Source organism: Mauremys mutica, chromosome 5 (assembly GCF_020497125.1).
Source record: "Mauremys mutica isolate MM-2020 ecotype Southern chromosome 5, ASM2049712v1, whole genome shotgun sequence".
NCBI lineage: Eukaryota > Metazoa > Chordata > Testudines > Geoemydidae > Mauremys > Mauremys mutica.
In genome coordinates, this window is record NC_059076.1 from 30,958,867 (window position 1) to 30,978,706 (window position 19,840).

General features: G+C 43.9%; 1 long non-coding RNA gene across 2 annotated transcripts in view; it reads right to left on the bottom strand.

Annotated features, from left to right (window-relative positions):
* The window catches only part of LOC123370690, a 198,334-nt gene extending 193,470 nt beyond the window's left edge, over positions 1-4,864 (bottom strand). For both annotated transcript variants that reach the window (XR_006579508.1, XR_006579507.1), the window contains exons 1-2: positions 4,809-4,864; positions 1,521-1,646 (exon numbers count right to left, since the gene is read on the bottom strand). This is a non-coding gene — a long non-coding RNA (uncharacterized LOC123370690). The remainder of the gene's footprint in view (positions 1-1,520; positions 1,647-4,808) is intronic.
* Positions 4,865-19,840: the final 14,976 nt, after the last annotated feature.

Consider the following 19,840-nt stretch of genomic DNA (forward strand, 5'->3'; position numbering starts at 1 on the left):
GCAATTATGGCTGGATTGTCAAAGGGAGCTAGGAGATTTAGGCACACATCTCCTGTTAACTTCCAAAGAGATTTGGGTGCATGACTCCCTTAGGTCCTTTTGAAAAGTCTATATGGATCTGTTTACATCATTAATGCCATTTTTACAATGCAGGCATTTGTCATCACTATTGACATGGACATGAATATTCTTATTCGCCAAGAATTTTCGGTGAAAAAACATAGGTTTTACGCACACAGTTATTTGGCTCCACCTTAATATTTGAAGCAGAGAGGGTGAATGGATGTGTCTGAGAGTTGACAAGGGAATACATAGCATTCCACCTCCAGATCTTTGGTTCAGATCTAGTCTAGCTGGTTGTTGTAATGGAAAGTCATTACTATTTGATGAGACAAGGTGGGGTGAAGTAATAGCTCTTATTGGTGAAAGAGACAAGCTTTTGTGCTTAGACAGACCTCTTCTTCAGCCCTTTGTTGAGGCCATACAAGATATTACCTCAGCCACCTTGTCTCTCTAATATCCTGGGACCAACAGAGCTACTGCAGCAGTGCACATTACTATTTGATTGCTGTTCAGTGGCCTTGGTGAAATGATTTGGTGATGTCTATTCAGTTGGCAAGAATCCATAGCATAATACAATTGACTCTGCCTCAGGGCAGAACCCAAGGGCTGAATGGTCCGGGGGCCTGAGTTAATCACCTTCTCACCCCCCAGAGGTCTAGCAACCTGGCATTTTCAGGACCCCAGATTTGCCCAATATGTTTTGATAAATAATTTTAGAAACCCTCAGACACCCTCCCTTGCTCACTTACAAAAGTCACAAGTGATTGTCTATCTCAGTTGTGGCAACAAAGCGAGGATCAGACAGTAAAAAATAAACTATATTTAAAAGTGAATTTGAAGGCAAACAACCTAACAGCAGCAGTTTAAAACATTTTTTTACAGTATTAAGCATCTCAGTAGCATTTCTTAACACATATGGGCCTGATTTTTAAACCTTGCTTCTATTTGTGAGAATACAATTTTGCACCCAATCAACTGAAAGCACAAATGCTACTAACATTTAGATGTCTAAACTGAACTGCAAGCACAATCGAGTAGTGAGGTACCCAACTGCTGACTTACATCCAGAAAAATGAAAGCTACATTTAAAAGTCAGGCCCATAGAAAATCCATAACAATATTTATGTCTATTGACCTTATAAATCAACTAAACCCAATCAACCAAGAACAAAACCCATTAAAGAAAATGAGCATTAATATATGAAAACAACAGTATCAATAAGGCCAACAAACTCAAATTCAACCAAGAGAATGCATAAGGGAAAATATATGCTTAAATTGTTTGAAAATCCTACATAAGAGTGAAAAATAGTACACTGGCAAGTATGCAGACAGATATCACTAGCTGCATAACTCATTGCATGACAACTACAACCTTTCAAGAGGGCACACATTTTTCAAACACACACACAATTATATATATACATTATGCATCCTGAGGAAGCAAAACAACTTACCCACAAGCTATAGCAATGTCGCTCCACCTCCTGCAATAAAACACATAGAAGGAGACTCCAGGGGATGATGTTTCCATGAGATGTTCTTCTCATCATTCGGGTTGGGAAGTGACAAATCCTTCACCCCTGGAATAGGATGAGAACCTGTTAGCAAACCTGGCAGAATCTCTTGTGACCTATAGGTGACTAAGGACATCTTCACAATGGCTATGCATTTCCAAACTGGCTCTAGCCCCAGGGCCTGTCTTCTCATTCACAAGCAGTGCAGTTTGACTAGATTCACTCAGTTACAGACTATCTCTGCGCAAGGCAGATCCCAGGATGCCACCTCATTGGCATAAGACAAGATAAGGAAGAATGGTCCAGTGCTTAGGGTGGTAACCTGAGACCCGGGCACCTTAATTCTTTGCTCTGCGTCAGACTTCCTGTATGACTTTGGGCAAGCCACTAGTCTGTGTCTCAGTTCTCCATCTGTAAAATGGGGATAATTGCACTTCCTCACCTCACAGATACTATGATAATGGGGGGCCTACTAATCTGAGCACCTAAGGTAAATAGTAACTTTCAGTCACTCCCGAGCCAGGATAGGTTCAAACAGGCAACCCAAATTCTCATCATCATTCTCCTGAGCCTTCCACCCTCTATGATGTCATTTTTGAACATTCTGCCTCTAGGGTGATGATATAAAATAATTTCCTTGAAGCTTGCTGTTTATAAAGGCCTATCAGACTAATGAGAAGTTGTTGATATTTAATTTTGCTTATAAAGCACATGTGAACAGGTGCATTTGAAAGCATGAAGCAAAATATTAGAGGCAAAGTATCTGTTATTTATTACCAGAAGCTTTACCAGATTTAAGAGATACCCACTAGCGTGGAGCTGGAATCTTTGTCACTCTCCCCAAAGAGCTGGTAACATTTAGCTAAGCTCTAGGAGTAACCTTCAAGATACTGCTTGCAAAAAAAGTCACCAGGGATACCTTGAAGATGTTCAGGCTGGAAACTTTTCCTTCTCTAACAAGAGAGAAAAGCACTGTTCATTATTTGGAGTGTACTATGAGCAAAAGACCAGCTAAACTAAACCAAGACATACTGTAGCTAAACATTTTAATTATGTCTCCTAGGTATGCCTCTACAGACACTCAGGGCAAAGACAATGGTACCAGATTTAGGAACAGGAATAATCACTAACCGAGGCTACACAGACACATGCTGTTTAAGATAAAGTTTCTTTTGCAGGAAATGTTCAGTTACGAGACAAATGTATGAGCTCTGTAAGTCGCACAGAAGAAACAACCCCTCAGCAGAGGATCAGACACAGGCAAGGAGGATTGATCAATCAGTTATGGTACAGGGCTTCAGTCCATTTGTTGCTTCACTTTATTCACATTTTCAGATGCCTCATCTAAACTTTCCTGAAAAATTTGCACATGCAAATTCAGGTCTAAATTTGGCCCAAAGAGTCTTTGCTGTCATGCAGGTTGGAGAGTTCATTTTGTTGCTGATGATGAACAAATGTTGCAAATAAAAGTTATTAACTCAGCTTGTAGAGCTACTGTAACACTCTATACTCTGAGGGAGCATCCTGGAACCCCCACATTTTTCATTTTTATAGAATTGTGATCTTACATATACAGCATGCCTTGTAAGGTATCGGGGGAAAGGTTATAATCTTCTGAAAATCATTTTGCTGTCCATATATGTATATCATGAATGCATGTGAAATTATGAGAATTGTATTGTATGGCGCTCACTAAAACATACTCTAAGGTAAGGAATCAGCCAGATATTAGTTCCCCAGAGGCAACAGCAAGGAAAGTAACCAATGCCCAGGCGGGGTGTGAATCCCATCACCAGCCATTGTCCAGCAAGCTACAATTCAATGATTCACCTGCATGAGGCCACACGGTGGGTTGCTCAACCTTGCCTGGAAACACAAGAATGCCCTCCCCAACATGCCTAGACTTGTGCTCCCCAAGCACATGGACTGAGGTTATAAAACAGACACAGTGGCCACATGGGGGGCCTTTTCTCCTGTCCCTACTATGCTTCAAGCAACTAAGACACTGAGGAGAAGACAAGACTCCAACAGAGGAGATTGGCCCAGGTTTAAGGGACAAACCTGTATATTAAGGACTGCAATATCCAGTGGGGTGAGAAAAAACTGCTTAATCTGGATGTTGTCCAGTCTAATAGAGTTGAGAGTTTAGAATGTGTTTACACAATTTTATTTTGGTAACTAATTCTGATTTTTTGCCTAACACTTAATATCACTTAAAATTTATTTTTTGTAGTCAATACATTTAACTGTTTATCTTTACCAGGGAGTTTTCCATGAAGTGTTTGGTAATCTAATCAGGTTTGCAAAGGCTGGTGTATATCCACTTTCCATTGATGAGGTGCTGAACCAATTAGTAAATCTGCACTGCTCATCTTGAGCAGTGCAATATAGTATATTCCTGAGGTGCAGTGCTGGGAGGATTTGGCTCTGGTGCCTTTTTCTGTGTGATTCATGAGTAGCTCTGGGAGCATTCCCGCAATATAGGTGGGGGTGGGGTTCACGTGCTGTTGTGCTGAGTGATCAAAGCACCTGGAGGGGTTTGCTGCTGGTCACTAGCAAGGCATTGTGAGAGACAGCCTACCCTGGAGAGAGTTCAGGGGGCACAGCAGTCTGCACCCCAGGGAATCCTATCACAGCTACTATACAAATAAGAGACATAATTTGCCCTTACATAGTAGCTTTCACCCCAGGAACTCAAAGCCCTTCATAGGTATTAATTAAGCCTTGCAATACCACCGTGAGTATTGTTATTCCCAGTTTACAGAAGGGTATACAGAGGCACAGAGGTTAGGGCTGAGCTTTTCAAAGCCATCTCTTGGATTTGGATGCCAAATTTCCATTAAAATTAATGGGAAGTACATGTCAAAGTCCATTAAGCAATTTTGAAAATCTCAGCCTGAATGTCTTTCCAAAGTTCATGAAAAAAGCAAATAGCAGAATTGGGAATTAAATCTAGGATGAGCTACTGACATTTACTCATCTTCTCTGGCCTCCAGGCTATACTGCCTTTAAATTTATAAAATATAATGCTGAGGAAAGGCCATTAACATCTTCTATACTCTTCAAGTATGCAGGTAAGTAACATTCTTAATGAAGGTGAGAGTTTAGTTTCTGGCTAGAGTTTATATGCTGGAAAAATATGTTAAGAAAATGCCTTCCTTGGGGTAAAGCAAGCATTTCACTGCCCCTCCTCCACCATGCTCCCAATGTCAGAGAGGGCTGGCTAACCTTTACAAAGCTCTTGTAGGCCTTGTCTCATCAGCTGCATGTTCTCTCTCTGACTCTCTGGTCATTTTGCTTTATACCAAATTGCGGGTATGTCTGCACAGGGATAAAAAAAAATAAAAATAAAAATACATGGTTAGCCTGGGTCAGCTGACTTGGGCTTCAGGGCTGAAAAACTGGTGTGCAGACTTTCAGGCTCAGGCCGGAGCCCAAGCTCTAGGAGCCTGTGAGGGTGAAGGGTCCCACAGCTTGCGCTCCAGCTCAAACATCTACACAATGAATTTTAGCCTGACAGCCAGAACTTGAATCAGCTGACCAGGGCCAGCCACGGCTGTGCCATGAGTCTTTTATCCTTGTGTCCCCCATGAGACAAGTAGCATTACACCTGTGGTGTTAATGTGTCTACTCATTGTATCATTTCTTGTGGTTTCCATCCACCCCACTATTCACAAAATGAATGGCCTTCCTCATTAACTCACAAGGATTTTACTTGCAGTATATCCAGAAACATGTATTTGAAAACAGGCATAAACTGGCTCATGCACATTAAGGGTAGAATTCATACCATACACCCACACCTTCCACAGATTTAGTTTATTTAGTTGGGGATTGGTCCTGCTTTGAACAGGGGGTTGGACTAGATGACCTCCTGAGTTCCCTTCCAACCCTGATAGTCTATGATTCTAGAGAGGCAGTAATGGATTTGTTTTCAGTAGTGGACTATACTCACTCTCTTTCTGAAACAACTATGGGCCAGCCTCATGTCACTCCTGGCTCAGAAAATCTCTCTGCTTGCCAGGCTACTTCACAAAGTGAGGCTTAAACACCTGTGCCTCAGATACACACAGCTGTTTGTGTGCAGCTTGCTGGGGCTGCTCCTTCTGTAAAACATGCTACATGCTGACTTGCTTGACTTGCATGCCCTAGAATGATTGCTAGACCATAGCCATAGCAGAGAGACAGCTACCAACCATGTAACCTGCCCTTGTTTTTGTTACCAAGCAATCAGTTTGTTCCATTCCCTACCAGCTACACTGATAATACATACAGCATAGACTATTCAGGCAGGATGGATGTAGCAATATGCTCCTACCTTAATCAGAGCCAGCCTTGGCAACCCAGAAGTCCCCCTTCCTAGCCTTGATTTGGTCACAAAGCAGGCCTCTCTCTGCACATAGTCCTCACACACTCCTGCACAGGTCCCCCCCGTGTGTTTTTTTTTTTTACAATGTGCTGAATGAGTCCTTATTCCCCCCATTACATAAAGCTTTTACCTTCTTCTTAGAGTCTAAACACAGAAGGAAATCTCTCATCTCCCTGAAAGCCTAGGCTTCTAGTCCTTTCTTCTAGGCTCCTCCTGCCTTCCTGGCTCGCTTTTAATTGTCCTCAGCTGAGGAGCTGAATCACCTTAATTGGTAATTAATCAATTATCTCACGAATCTGTCCCATGTGGAAACACAGCCTTCAGCTACTCTCACTCTGCCACAAGGAGTAAGTTGCTGGCCCTTTTTGTTGTGGAGATCTCTTTGACAACATAAACTCTCAGCCTTAGCAATTGGTTTATCACTGGCATTTTTCCTAAAAATCCCAAGTTATTCATGTTCTTTCCAAGAACTATCTGTACTGGGGCCCTCAAATTTATGGCTGTGAAGCCCTTGATTTTTCAGGAGACCTGAGACCTGTTTGCTGTATGGGGAGCCGTCTGGACAGCCACTATAAGCTTCAAACACCAGACCCCAGCTGATCGCCTAGCAGTGAACCAGCCCCTCTGCTGAGCAACCATTTTTTAGTGTCTAGGCACGAGGAGAGACAGCTCAATCGCCTGAAAGGCAGAATAATCTGGGGGGACTAATGACAGGGCTGAGAGCAAGGAACTCCTGTGTTCTAAAGCCAGCTGTGATGCTGACACCCTCTGAGGTCTTGGTCTAGTCCCCAATCCTTTCTGCCTTAGTTTCTCTGGACAAGATTCACTGAGGAAGCCAGTACAGACTCTGGCAGAGTGCCTCAGTGGCAGCACTTCCACCTACAGTGAGGGTTGTGATGCTGTACAGTGCCCAGAACCTTTTTCTTGGCCCATTAGCACAGACCTCGACGAAGTAGTGCTAAAGAGGGAGACCGGCCAGGGCACCACGGTACATACACTGCTAGCACAGTCCCTGAGAAGCCTATAAAACCAGGACAGCAATGCTTACAGGTGTTGTAATTAGTTAGGGACAGATTATCAGCTTCTCTCCCTTTGTGCACCTCACGCAAACACCAGTCACAATTACAGCCCATGAACTCACACCCAAGCACAAGGACTGCTCCTCATTAGCAACCCCCAAATTGGGTCAGAAGTAAGGCTGCAAACCTGTCACGGAGCTCATGACAGTCACCACTTAGTCATAAGCCACCCCAAAAAAAGAGAGGAGGAGTGAACCAGCCATGGGTAAGGCTATGTTGTAGTCACGGGTATTTTTAGTTAAAGTCATGGACAGGTCATGGGCAATAAACAAAAATTCACGGCCCCGTGACCTGTCCCTGACTTGTACTATATACCTCTGACAAAAACTTGGGTGTTCTGGGGGCACTTCTGATTCTCAGGGCCCCACCAGGGCTGGTGCTGGGGGGCTCCAGGGTGCCCACTGGTGCTTGTGGAAGGCTTTGGGGTGCCCACTGAAGCTCGGGGGTAGGGAGAGGCCCAGGACCACTGCTGCTGGCAGGGGCTGCCAGGGACTACCTCCGCTGGCAGGGGACGGCCCAGGACTGCTGCAGCCACTGGTGGCAGGGGCCGGCCCAGGACCGTCGCATCTGGTCACCACCAGCCCCGGAACTGCTGCCACTGGCCACTGCCAGCCCCAGGACCATCAATGTTGGGGGGGGGAGTGGCCCGGGACCACTGCCGGTGCTGGGGAGTCAGGGGGCAGGGGCAGCCCAGGACTGCCGCTGTTGCTGGGGCGGAAGGCAGTGCAGCTGGCCCCAGGGCTGCCTGAGCTGCTCGAGCAGCCCTAGGTTCAGGCACACCTGCAGGCTGAAGAACTCATGGAGGTCCCAGAAAGTCACAGAATCCATGACTTCCATGACAGACTCGCAGCCTTAGCCATGAGGCAGGGGAGTTTGGGCTACATTGCACAGGCTGCTCCTATATAAAAAGTGGTAAGTATTATCAAGTAGAAAATGAGAGAGAGGCTGCATTGACACAAGGGAGCTCAGGTGACAGCAAAAGACTAGAGACCAAAGTCCGAGGACCAAAAGAGACACAATTACTGGGAGGGGAATGAAGCACTGGATGAATATGAAGGAAAGCAGATGAGAGGAAAAGAGAGGTTGCATTCAAAGAAAGAAGGGGAATGATATTAAAGAAAAGAAAACAGAATACAGAGAGAAAACATTAAGGAGACAAACAGAATGGGTCAGCCTTAGACAGAGAGAAGAGGAAGGCTTTAAGAAATAGGGAGGAAATAAGGAAGAAAAGCAACAATTTTAGATCACTGAATTTTATTTATGCTCCTTTATTTCATTGTACTTTTCTGGCAGACATCCTAGATCTCTGCTTCTGAGGGGAAAAAAAGTATAACTCTTTTGAACCCTTACGTTATATTAATACTGCTGGTAACTTAGGATTCTATAGCTACTTCATTGGAGACAAAGAGACACTGAAACCCAGCTCAGACTCCCTCACCCTCCGACTGGGACACGGCCAAGCCTCCAAACCTCCAATTAATTCCAAGAATGATCCCTTAAAAATGCCTTTCCAGCACTGGCACTCTCTCCCTAGATGTTTCGATGGCCAACATCAGTCTTATCATCCCTATTTTAAATTTTAAATGGAGGAACCAGCCCTGGGAGCCTGATTCGTGGCTCAGTGCCAGTACAAAGATCAGTACATTGCCCTGGGCAATGGACCTAGCACAAAAGATCTTCCCCACCAGGCACAAAACCTCTGGGACTCCTTCCCACTGCGGGAGTGCTGTGGAGGAAGCAGGGGGCATTCCAGGTTAGGAAGGGGTTGGTCAGAACCTATGTAATGTTCTAGCTATTGCAAGGCCCATAGGGGAGCAGAAATAGCCAGGCTTGAATTAGGGAAATCCTTCACCCTGAACCCAAATGTCTACTAAACAGCCCTGTAGCCTGAGCCCTGCAAGCCTGAGTCAACTGATGTGGGGCAGCCACAGGTATTTAATTGCAGTGCAGACATACCCTCAGTCCCTGTGCTGGATTCTGCAACAGTAGGAGGATTAATATAGCACAGAGTTTAAGTGACTTACCCAAGGCCTCATACAGGCTGTGGCAGAGCCATGGATTTAAACCCACTTCTCCTAAGCCCCAATCCAGTGCCTAAACCATAAGACTGTCCACACTCATGGACACTGGAGCTCGTGGGGGTGACCCAAAGATTCTTCCCATTTCTTGTATAAAATGAGTCAGTGACCTTCTGAAAGTTCCAGAGAATCTTCTTGGTAGCTTCCCCAAAATCGTCAGAGAAGTCTGGAGCATGGTGATTGCAAGGGATGTGAGTCAGTTAGGTTTGGGAGTGGGATGGGGCAATGGAGGAACTGATTCACAGCCTCCATACAAAGATTACCATAAAGACCAGAGTAGTGAAGAAGTGAGTATGCAATGATATTATAAGCACCAGGACCATCAGATCAGCTGCTTAACAGCAATGCATGGAAAACATGTATGTCTATAAAACATGCAACCAACATGTTCTGTCACATCAGATAACATGCATCATCAGAGTGGACTTTACTATACCAGACAGCACAATAAAATGTAAATTGCAATATATTTTCAAATCAGCGCTATCAGAGTCACAGAGCCAGAATCCATTTAAATTAAGGTAATAAATAATGGGATGTGCTTTTTACTCCCACTGTAATTCTTTATCAATAAAAGTACCCTAATGCAGCTGGATGCAGAAGACCAGTTCCTCAGCTGGCATGAATGGGTGCAGCGTCATTGCAGCCTATAACTTTTAAGCATTTTCTTTTGGAGGAGTAGGGTGAATTGGAATTTGTGCACTTGGCACCTGATCCAGAACATCCTGGTCGGGTTAGCCTAGAGATTTCCTTTTTTCCCCCTCTGTGACTACAGAGTGTCCTGATGTGCAGATAACTCAGCACTCCAGCTAGCTCCCAACACCATGATCAGTCTCAGTCACTGCGATCCTTCTTGTAACTCCTTTTCTAATAATGACTGAATGAGATTAAATAGTGTCCGCTTTACTTGTGACGCATCAAACAGGGCTAAGTCATCCATCCACTATTCTCCTACTCAATCTGATTAACTGGCTCTTTAACGCCATCTTCTTTATCTTTTCAAAAGCTTCCAATGTGATCGGGGTTACGAACAGTGCAACACACCAAGGTGATTAAACATTTATTACTGTGCCCCAAACCTGAATCAATTCTTCCCCAGCGCTGCCCACCCCCACACACATACTCATTTTTTGTTAGCATTCTTGCTTGATTTCCTAGCTTTAAGTCCATTGTATCCCTTTGCATTCCAGTAATCACATTACTGTATACGGCTATCAAGCGAGACACACACCGGCATAATGGTCTCAAAGCATTGTTAGCCAAAAATATATATATCGCTCATTCCTTTCTCATAAACTGCTTACTCATAGGCTCACTGAGACTAATTACATCTGTGTTTCTTTTCAAACCAAGTTTGGAGTGGGTTGGATACCCCCATCCGCTTCCCCCCCCCACAAAAAAAATGGTTCACAGCCCCAATTAGGAATAAAAATTAACTATCATCATGGGATGGATAATTCTTTTCACAGAAGACATCATCTAAGTCAATTTGCATTGCAAATACTGAGGCCTCTAAAGAAAATGAAGGGGGAAAAATAAATAGCGCATTTCTCCATGAGCAGCATCAATTCATTATCAACCAATTAGCTTGTAATAAGCTCCCATTTCTCAGTTTAGGATATTTCCTCAAATATTGGTAATATAATTATGATAAAGGTTGAAGGCACAGTACAATACTCAACCACTAACAGTCTACAAACAATTTGTCTTCTACTAACAGACAGGAGAGGCTCTAATTACACTGAACATTTCACGAAAAGGTTGAATGTTTGCCAGACAACACTCCATTGATTGCCTTTAAAGCATAGTACTGGGTTGCTAAAGGGAAAATATGGATTCTTGGCTCCAGGTAATTAACTTTCACGCTGTTCCCGTCTTAAACCCTAATGAAGCCCCCTTGAAGTCTTCATTACCAAAGGGTATTTGTTAATGAAAAAGCAGACAGTCAGCCAAAAGTCCACCCCATAACTTTCTCCTTTTTCATTTCTTAGGGCTCAATAACATCTTTGAAATGAGTAATGATGGACTGAAAAGTGCAAAGGGTGAGAGCTGCTTAATGAGACAAGGCCAGACAGCAGGAAAGGAAAGCCCAGATAGAAGAGAGAATACGGGAAAGGGGGGGGGGGGAGAGACCATGATTGAGAAGCAGGTGGGAGGAGGAGAAGTAAGGGGAAGAGAAACCAATATCAACATTTTTGCCACGTGACATCACCCTTGAAATCCAATAGAGCAAACTGTAAAACTAAGAGGGTAAGAAATATCCGTTCAAAAAAGAAAAATACAGGCGGACCCATGTTGCTGACTTAGTAGCTGAACCTCCTAGAGACTAGAAAGGGGGACTAATCTGATATTTCTCTGATATGACAACTGGATCAAATGCACTCTTCACAAATTAGGGAGCAAGATCCAATCTGCTTGATACTGGTGGAAGGACTCCAAGGCACCATCTGCTCAGATCTGTAAACTGCATGCTACTGTCGGCAGGGTCCTTCACAACAAAGAGTCCATCCTAGGATGATAATATTCTGCTATAGACGGAAAGCCTTGCGCCAGTAGAGGTATATCAACCATCTAAGGAAATGTGATCTGTCTTGTTGGCTCTATTAATGAGGAAACCTTGGGACTGTGGTGTCTAGACTGAGACATATCAACATATTCTTGTCCCTTCCAACAAAGCACCAGACTGCTTTTTACAAGGCTTCAGTAAAATTGAAACCACAGTGAGAGTGTGTTTCAAGATGATCTTCTAGTTCCTGGGCCAGACAAATATACAACAATCTGACCAGTCTGCATCACAAAGGCCTATAATAATACAGCTGGAGAGCATGGCTACCGGTGCTCCTTTGCAGAACTAAACTCAAGATTTGCCTCCTCATTGCCCAATTCAGGCTCAGGGCCAATGGTAGCAAGCAGCAATGATTTTAGTGCTCTCACTTTGGCCAAAAAAGGCTGCTATATCAGGCCTTAGAGGTTATTAATTCACATTCTTCATCGCATCCCAGATGTGCATAGGGAATTAGAGATCATCTTCATCCCCTCATAGTGCTTCCATTGGAGAATTTGGCATTTGCAGAGTTTTAGTTTCTGAAGATTTTTTTTTGCACCATTCATTAATTAGGAAGGGTCCCAGGTAACTAAGTTCACAATAGTGGCCTGGTATGAGGAAACTTGCTGAGCTCTGTGGTGAAAACCATGTGGGTCCTGCCTAGGCAGGGATCCTCTCAATAACAGATATTTAAAATTTCTGAAACTCCATAGGACCCCTGATGACTTTTATCCTGTGAACTCAGCAGGTAAATTCTTGATAGCACATGCAGTTTGTAAACAAGCAGCATCCAAGTGATTTATGAGAGAATTCAGTATACATATAGTCCTGAAACCTGGCTATTAAGTGCTATAGGCTGCCGAAGAGCCCTTTGAAATACTAAACATTTGAAGGAAGAACAATGGCTCCAAGTTTTGAATTAATATATTGCCCAAACTAGTTAGTGGCTGCTTCTAAGACACCTTTGGGTAACACCAGTGTTCCATTTGCACTAGAAGAGGTTGCATTTTTAAAATGCTAAAGATTGTCTCTAGCTCAGTGGTTTATCCAGCTTTTGAGAGGGTGTCTGAACTCTCCATGGGTAAGTGTCTTAGGTTTCCTGAGGTTTTATGTCCTATTAAGATATAGCAAAGAATGCAATTATTGATTTCCTTTGTTAAGCTTCTGCTTATGTCTATGGTTTCTTTCTATAGCTTGCTAGAGTAGTTAAATCCTTCTAAAGCTGGGATTTATATTTCTAATTTCAGGACTCCTAGGCTGCAGCTGTCTCCAAAACAGTAACCCTCTTGTGTTTTTCCTTACAAGAATTTTTTAGGGTAAAAGACTGATCTAAGCCCTTTACCTGTAAAAATGCTCTATTAGAAATACAGAGGGAGTTAAACTGATCAGCTTCAAATTAGAATTAGAGCAGGATCATTCATCTAAGGATGTATTACAGATTACCCTGATACAGATTCCAGCATGCCACACAAAAAACAAACAAACACACACATGCATTATATGAAGTCCCAGTGCTAGCAAGAGATAAGATAAAAACTGAACTTGAGTGGATGGTAAAATTAGATGTGACCAAATGAATGCAGGCACCAACTGACTGAGTTAATGGTATGGTGGTCATAACTAAAACCAAAGAAGTTAAGGAGTTTGATACATTCAAGAGATTTTAATAAGACCATCAGATGTGAGCACTACCCCATGAGAACACAAGCGGAGGTCACATTTTGACTTTAAATTCAAGATCTTTGAGGATATGGATGAGATAGAAGTAATTATTGATGACCTGCTGATTCTTAGGGAAGAAAACGTTCAACCACAATGAGAGATTTCAAAATATTCTGCAGCGTCCCAAAGGCAAGAGACATAAACTGAACAGGAACAAATACTGGATCAGGCTGAATGAGATTAGCTAGGTATGACACACATTCTGTGACAATGGTATTCAGCTGCACCCAAGAAAGGTGAAGTTCCTATTTCTACACAGTGACAGAAATATAATGAACTTAAATGGAGAAAACAACTGGACATAGGAGGAAAATATAATTAAGTCTACTTAACATTATTAAGCCACCACACACCCTTTTAAAAGCAGTTACAGTCGTTTCTGTTTTCAACAACATGGGATTTGGATGGCCTCTTACATTTATCTGGGTTAGGAAACTAGGTTAGGGAGCAGTATTTTGTTTAATTATTGGGAAACCACTGAACTTATTGACAAAATATTTGATACAGGGGATGACACTCAAACTTTAAGGTTCAGTGTTTCAGGATTTTCCAAAGCAACAAAACATTTGAACAGGGTAGCAGCAATGCGGACAGAATAAGTACATTTTTCTAAGCACTCGTTTTTTTATTAATGTTCAGAAGAAAACTGTTTTGATCCCTCAGTCCCAGCAGCACAGCTACTATCCTTAGCGCTATCACCATCTGTACCTTTCAGCCACAACCTCCATCACTATCACCCACCTGCAATCAGCAACCACAACCCCTAAAAGTACCATCCATCTGTTCCCACCACCACTCACCAAGACCACCAGTAGCAGATGGGGGAAGAGGGTGGTTATCTGCCATGGGTATGAGATACATCCACTGTGGCTTGTGCTTGTATCACAGCATCTTGATCTGGTCCCAGACAGTCAACCTCAATACTGCTCATAGTTGGTTTCTCAGTAGTGTAACACCCCAGTAATTAGAGTATAATAGTGACAAATGGACCTTTAATATGTGCCTCTCACAGAACACTTGCTGACATCTACAGAAAGTGTCATGGCAATCTGGCTGGACAGTTCCATGGCTGGTGGGGAAGAGTAGATAGAGCAGAGCTAGCTGCCTGGTCCCAAGAGAGGAGTGATACTGTAGATTAAGGAGATGGAAGGTAAACAAACAACCCATCCCCCTCTGTCAGATGGAATCAGAAGTGCTTATGTATTTGGGATTAGTTCTCTTTCTACTAGTTCTACTGTGAGGAGGAAACAAACCTTAGTGACACTGACAGCTAATGGACAGTCCTCTCTAGATCAAGTGGTAGAAACCTGTGCTTCTGCAAGCAGAAATGCCTGAGTCTTGTTACACATTCTGCATGTTTGGGTTTTAACTGCAGGCTGTCACGGCCACAGGAGGACCAAGTGTGAAAATTAATGAGTCTTGCATCCCTGGGGAGGGTACATCAATAAGATTATATAAAGGAGACATGTTCCCTCACACACCCACTCCCTAGTGATTGCATTTATGCCCACAGATTGTTACAACAGGGACCGAGACAATCAAATCTTCAGGCTCAGCAAAGGGAAACTGTTCTGTTTAACAGAGAGTTTGTGCAGTTCCTCAGGAATGCACTCAGAGGCTATTCAGGTCTTAATGCCAGGGTGTGACATTAAGCACCACTATATCACACCCTACACACTGCTGTAATAATCTTTGTACAAAATATGCCCTGTGAGGTATCATTTGAACACTAATAACTCACTGATCATCAATATTCTTGCATGATGTATGTATGCAGTATGTATTAAGAGGTATGAATAGGCTGGAATCACGACTAAAATGTGTGTAAACCAGGTATGGCAGATGTTCTGCTCACCACTGGAGTGCCTCCTTGTGGCCATGGCTGGGGATTAGCTCTGCCAATCTGATGCCCCTTCCTGCAGGTACTCACTCTGTCTCTCTTTCTCTCTCAGGGCTCAACTGCTCCCTCTTCATGGCTCGGCCTTCTGGCCAGGTCACTATAGTTTTGCCCTTCCGAGGGTGTGTGTACCAAAGTCTCTCTGTACCAACTGTCCCAGGCAGTCTTCTAATTCACTGCCCCTCAATGGTGCCACTTCCCCAGTGGCTGGTAGGGGAACATGGGCCCACCCTCCTCTCTGGGCTACAGCCCAGGGACCAGCAGCTGAGGTATGCACAGTGCCACACCTTGCTGCTGTTTCCCTGCACTACTCCCTACATTGCTTCCATGAGGCTCATTCTCCACCCTCCTCCAGGTATGCCCATCTCTCCCTAGCTCAGAGAGACCTCCTCCCTGAAGGAAGTCTCGTATTAGAATTACTACTGCATGTTCCCACCCTACCAGCATCTCTCTGTTTTCCCATATAGTGTTAAATAATTCCAAGATAACACTCAAACTGCTTTCAGAAAGATATTTAAATATTATGTTAGATATACTATCTTTACCTGGGAATATATTCTGCAGATATCAATGGGTTTCTCAAGTTCTGAGAACTATACTGAATGGTTTTGCATCTTCACGTTTACCCCAACTACATAATAGATCATGATTCTCTTCGATGAATCGTTTTTTAATCCGGTGGAAAACTTCACTTTGGTTTTCATCATAACTCACCCCTCAGAGAGTTTCTGCTAAAACTTCTGCTTTCTCATTATCAGAACTATGTTGTCAGTCCCAATAACACCTGGGATGTGGCTCTTAGTTTGAATTCCATTCATTCTTCTAATTTTCCTGCATATTTCTGATGTTTTGGTAGCTTTGTTTATCTGTCCACAGTACTTCCTCTGACTCTCTTTCTTTGATTTTCTTATCATTCCTTGTGCTATTGCCTTACTTCTTTTATACTTCATTAGATCTTCACCATTCATTCTTTCTTCCTTTAACTGCATTTTGCACTCCTCATTCCAGCCTTGGAAGTAAGTTTTTAGTATTGGGGTACTTTAATATCCTAGGTATGGCTGCTGCTATTAATCCCTTTGTGACGTTATCATTAAAATTCTCTGTATCATCACTCACATAATGAAAAATTCAGTACATTTTCTTGTAAATAGCTCCCAGTTAGCTTTCTTAAAATTCCAGGTGGGTAATTTTCCATTACTGTCAACCGTACTTTGTCCTTGAAAAGTAATAAGTATAGGGAAATGATCACTCCCCATTCCTTCTTCCTTGTATATTTCCCAGTTGCATTTACTTGCTGTATCTGCTTTTGTAATTCCCAGATCTAAGCAGGAAAAAGTACTATCTGCTGCATTAAATCTAGCTGGGTTACCATCATTTAAATCCACTAGATTGTTCTCATCAATGAACTTTTCTAAGCATGCACATTTTTAGCAGTTGTCTTACTTCCCTGCAATTTATTATGACTATTTAAGTCACTGTATATAATATATGGTCTTTTAGCATTCTTCACTATTTCTTGTAGCTCCGAAGTTTCTAATTTCCCACATGGGTTATAGATATTATAAATCCTTAAAGAAATATTCCTCTTCTACAATGAGATCTCAACAGCATTATCGCCTAGGATTACTTCTTCATTCTCTACTGCTATGTACTTTTATCTTTCCCTTATAAAGTACAAACACTGCCTCCTCCTCTTCCTAGTTTTGAGTCTTGCCTAAAGGCAATATATACTCTGTGATTTTAAACGCGAGCTTTTCAACCAACCATTTTTCCTAGATACATATGACATCTGGTTTAGCTTTCATTTCCAGGATATTTTCTTTTAGTTCTCGACCATGAGCAATCAGACTGTGCTCATTCCAACAGAAGATTGAGATCTCCATACTAGTCATATTTCACCATTAACTTCATTAAAAAATGCATGAATATGGTTCATTGACAAGTTGCCAATATGTCAGTATTTTTCCACTGCCCTTGCTATAATTTTCATTTTTTCAGATTTTTTCCCCGGTTTGTGAGTGTAAGCGTCCGGTGTGGGGGCTCGGCCGTCTCAGGTGCGGCCGGGAGCCAGGCCGCGTCACTACACGGCCTAAATCCACAAATCAGTCTCCGAAGGTCCACGGGCTCAGACCCTCAGGCAGGGGCTGAGCAAAAACAAACAGAGTCAGTAGATTAGGCCCCAAGCCCTCAGTCAGGGCGGGGCAACCAACAGCAGTTCTAGGCTCAGATCCTTGGCAGGGGCTGAGCACACAGAGTCAGTAATTTAAGCCCCAGGCCCTCAGTCAGGGCGGGGCAGCAAACAGCCGTTCTAGCTCAGACCCTCAGGCAGGGGGCTGAGCAAACGGAGTCAGTAATTTAAGACCCAGGCCCTCAGTCAGGGCAGGGCAGCAAACAGCAGTTCTAGCTCAGACCCTCAGCCAGGGGCTGAGCACACAGAGTCAGTAATTTAAGCCCCAGGCCCTCATTCAGGGCGGGGCAGCAAAACAGCCGTTCTAGGCTCAGATCCTTGGCAGGAGCTGAGCAACAGCAATAGTTCAGGGCTCAGGTCCTTGGCAGGAGCTGAGCGACAGCAATAGTTCAGGGCTCAGTGTCTGAGCGCTGGGGTGAGGGGGAGACTGCCACCCGTGAGTGGGGTGGCAGGGGGGACACAGGCCCACCCACTCCACTGTGTCCCAGCCCGGGGCCCTAGCAGCAGCAGTTAGTCTGCTGCTGGGTCGGTGGGGTCCTGACCGCAACACACCGACATCGGCTCAACGTCTGCTGTAGCCAGACTGGGGTCAGCTACCCCCGGGCTACTTTCCATTTCCCCCTCCATGGGTACCTGCTCAGTACCGGTGTCCAGCGCTGGGTCCCACACCATGGGCTCCTAGTCGTGCTGAGTGTCGGCTAGCTCGGGCTGCTCCTCAGGACGCGGGTCGGGGTTACGCTCAGGTAGCTCCTCGGGGTACCAGGCCCGGGGAAGGCTCGGCCAGTCCTCCTCGGGGTACCGTGCTCGGGGAAGGCTTGGCCAGTCCACTTCAGGATACCGGGCTCGGGGAAGGCTCGGCCAGCCTTCTTCAGGGTACCTGGCTCGGGACAGGCTCGGTCCAGCAGGAGCTCGGTCAGGAGCGTCTGTCCTCTCCGGCCGCCGGGCTGCAACTGAGCGCTGGGCCTGGGTTTTTATACTTCCTGTCCCGCCTCTTGACTTCCGGGGGGCGGGGACAGGCAGCAATGGCTCCGCCCACTGTGGCGGCTGTTCTGGCTCCTCCCTCTCAGGTGCGGCCGGGAGCCAGACCGCCTCACTACAGTGAGGTACAATTTATCACTTCCATCATAAATGCAACAAACCTTTTTATTTTCATTACTAGTTTAGCATCACATATTTCTTCCCCACTGTCTATGATATTCTTCATAGAATGAGACTCTGTCTGCAGTTCCCATTTTCCTGTGCTGATTGTCTCTTCTTTCTCCATCTGATGCTTTGAGAGTCTCCTTACAGCTTCCGCATAAGATATGTTGTTAACAATTTGTGTCTTTTGTATGTCTTTAGCTTGTCTTCCTCGCTACACCTGCTGGATTCTGGAATGCGGTTACCACATTTGACCTCTGTCCCTTCTGTACAATTTGTCTGTCCAGGTGAGCTACATCCTTCAGTCAGTCCTCATTACTCCCTGGTTCCTCCTCCAGGTGCACCCTAAGTGGTTAATTGTCCCACCTAATCATTTTAACCCCTTAGGGGCTGGTATAGGCTGAACACCCCATCATACACAGGGTTATTAAACAGGTCTATCTTAGACAAAACAATGTGTATTTGATTCTCGGACCAGCCCAATATTCAGGTAAACACAATGAAGGTCCATATTTATATAGAAGCAGAAACAGGACCTTCAAGACAGCGGGGGAGAAGATGGCAAGAAACAGAAGAATTTGTATTTCAGCAAATACAAGTAGGGAATAAAGAGCATGGTGCTTCCTTCATTACCAAACATCATGTTGTGTTCCTCACAGCTTGAATAAACTTTAACTATGAGGGGTAACCCCCAGAAGAACCCATTTCAAAAGTTTACTGGTCTATAAAGACAGAGGATCTGAACCTGAAGTAGAATGCAATTGATTCAACTGATTGTATACAATATTACTGTATTAGAAGAGTGTATAGAATGAGGTCTTTTCTGAAGGTAATGACACACCGGTGATTGATGACACAGTGAAATGTCAGTAACATTATAGGAGGAAATATGGACACTTGAGATATTATGTTTTAGCGTCTGTGGCCAAAAAGGGAGAAACAGGTTCCCTCCCAGACAGGAGAGAAGGCAGCTATTTACCTTCTCCTATATAAATTAAGCATGGTGGTAGAAGCTCCATTTGTATACAGGGGGAAGAACAGACTCTTGAGACAAAGTCACTGAACTTTGGAATATATAAGCAAAGAGAGAAGCCATCTTTGGCATCCATCACTAGACTGACAAAAGGGAACAGTGCTCTTGCAAACTGAGGAAAAATGCGTTTTTCAACCAAGAGGGGGTTGAAGTCTCTGGAAACTGAATATAGGTGAGAAACCATCTTGATCCAAGTCTGAATCTTTCTA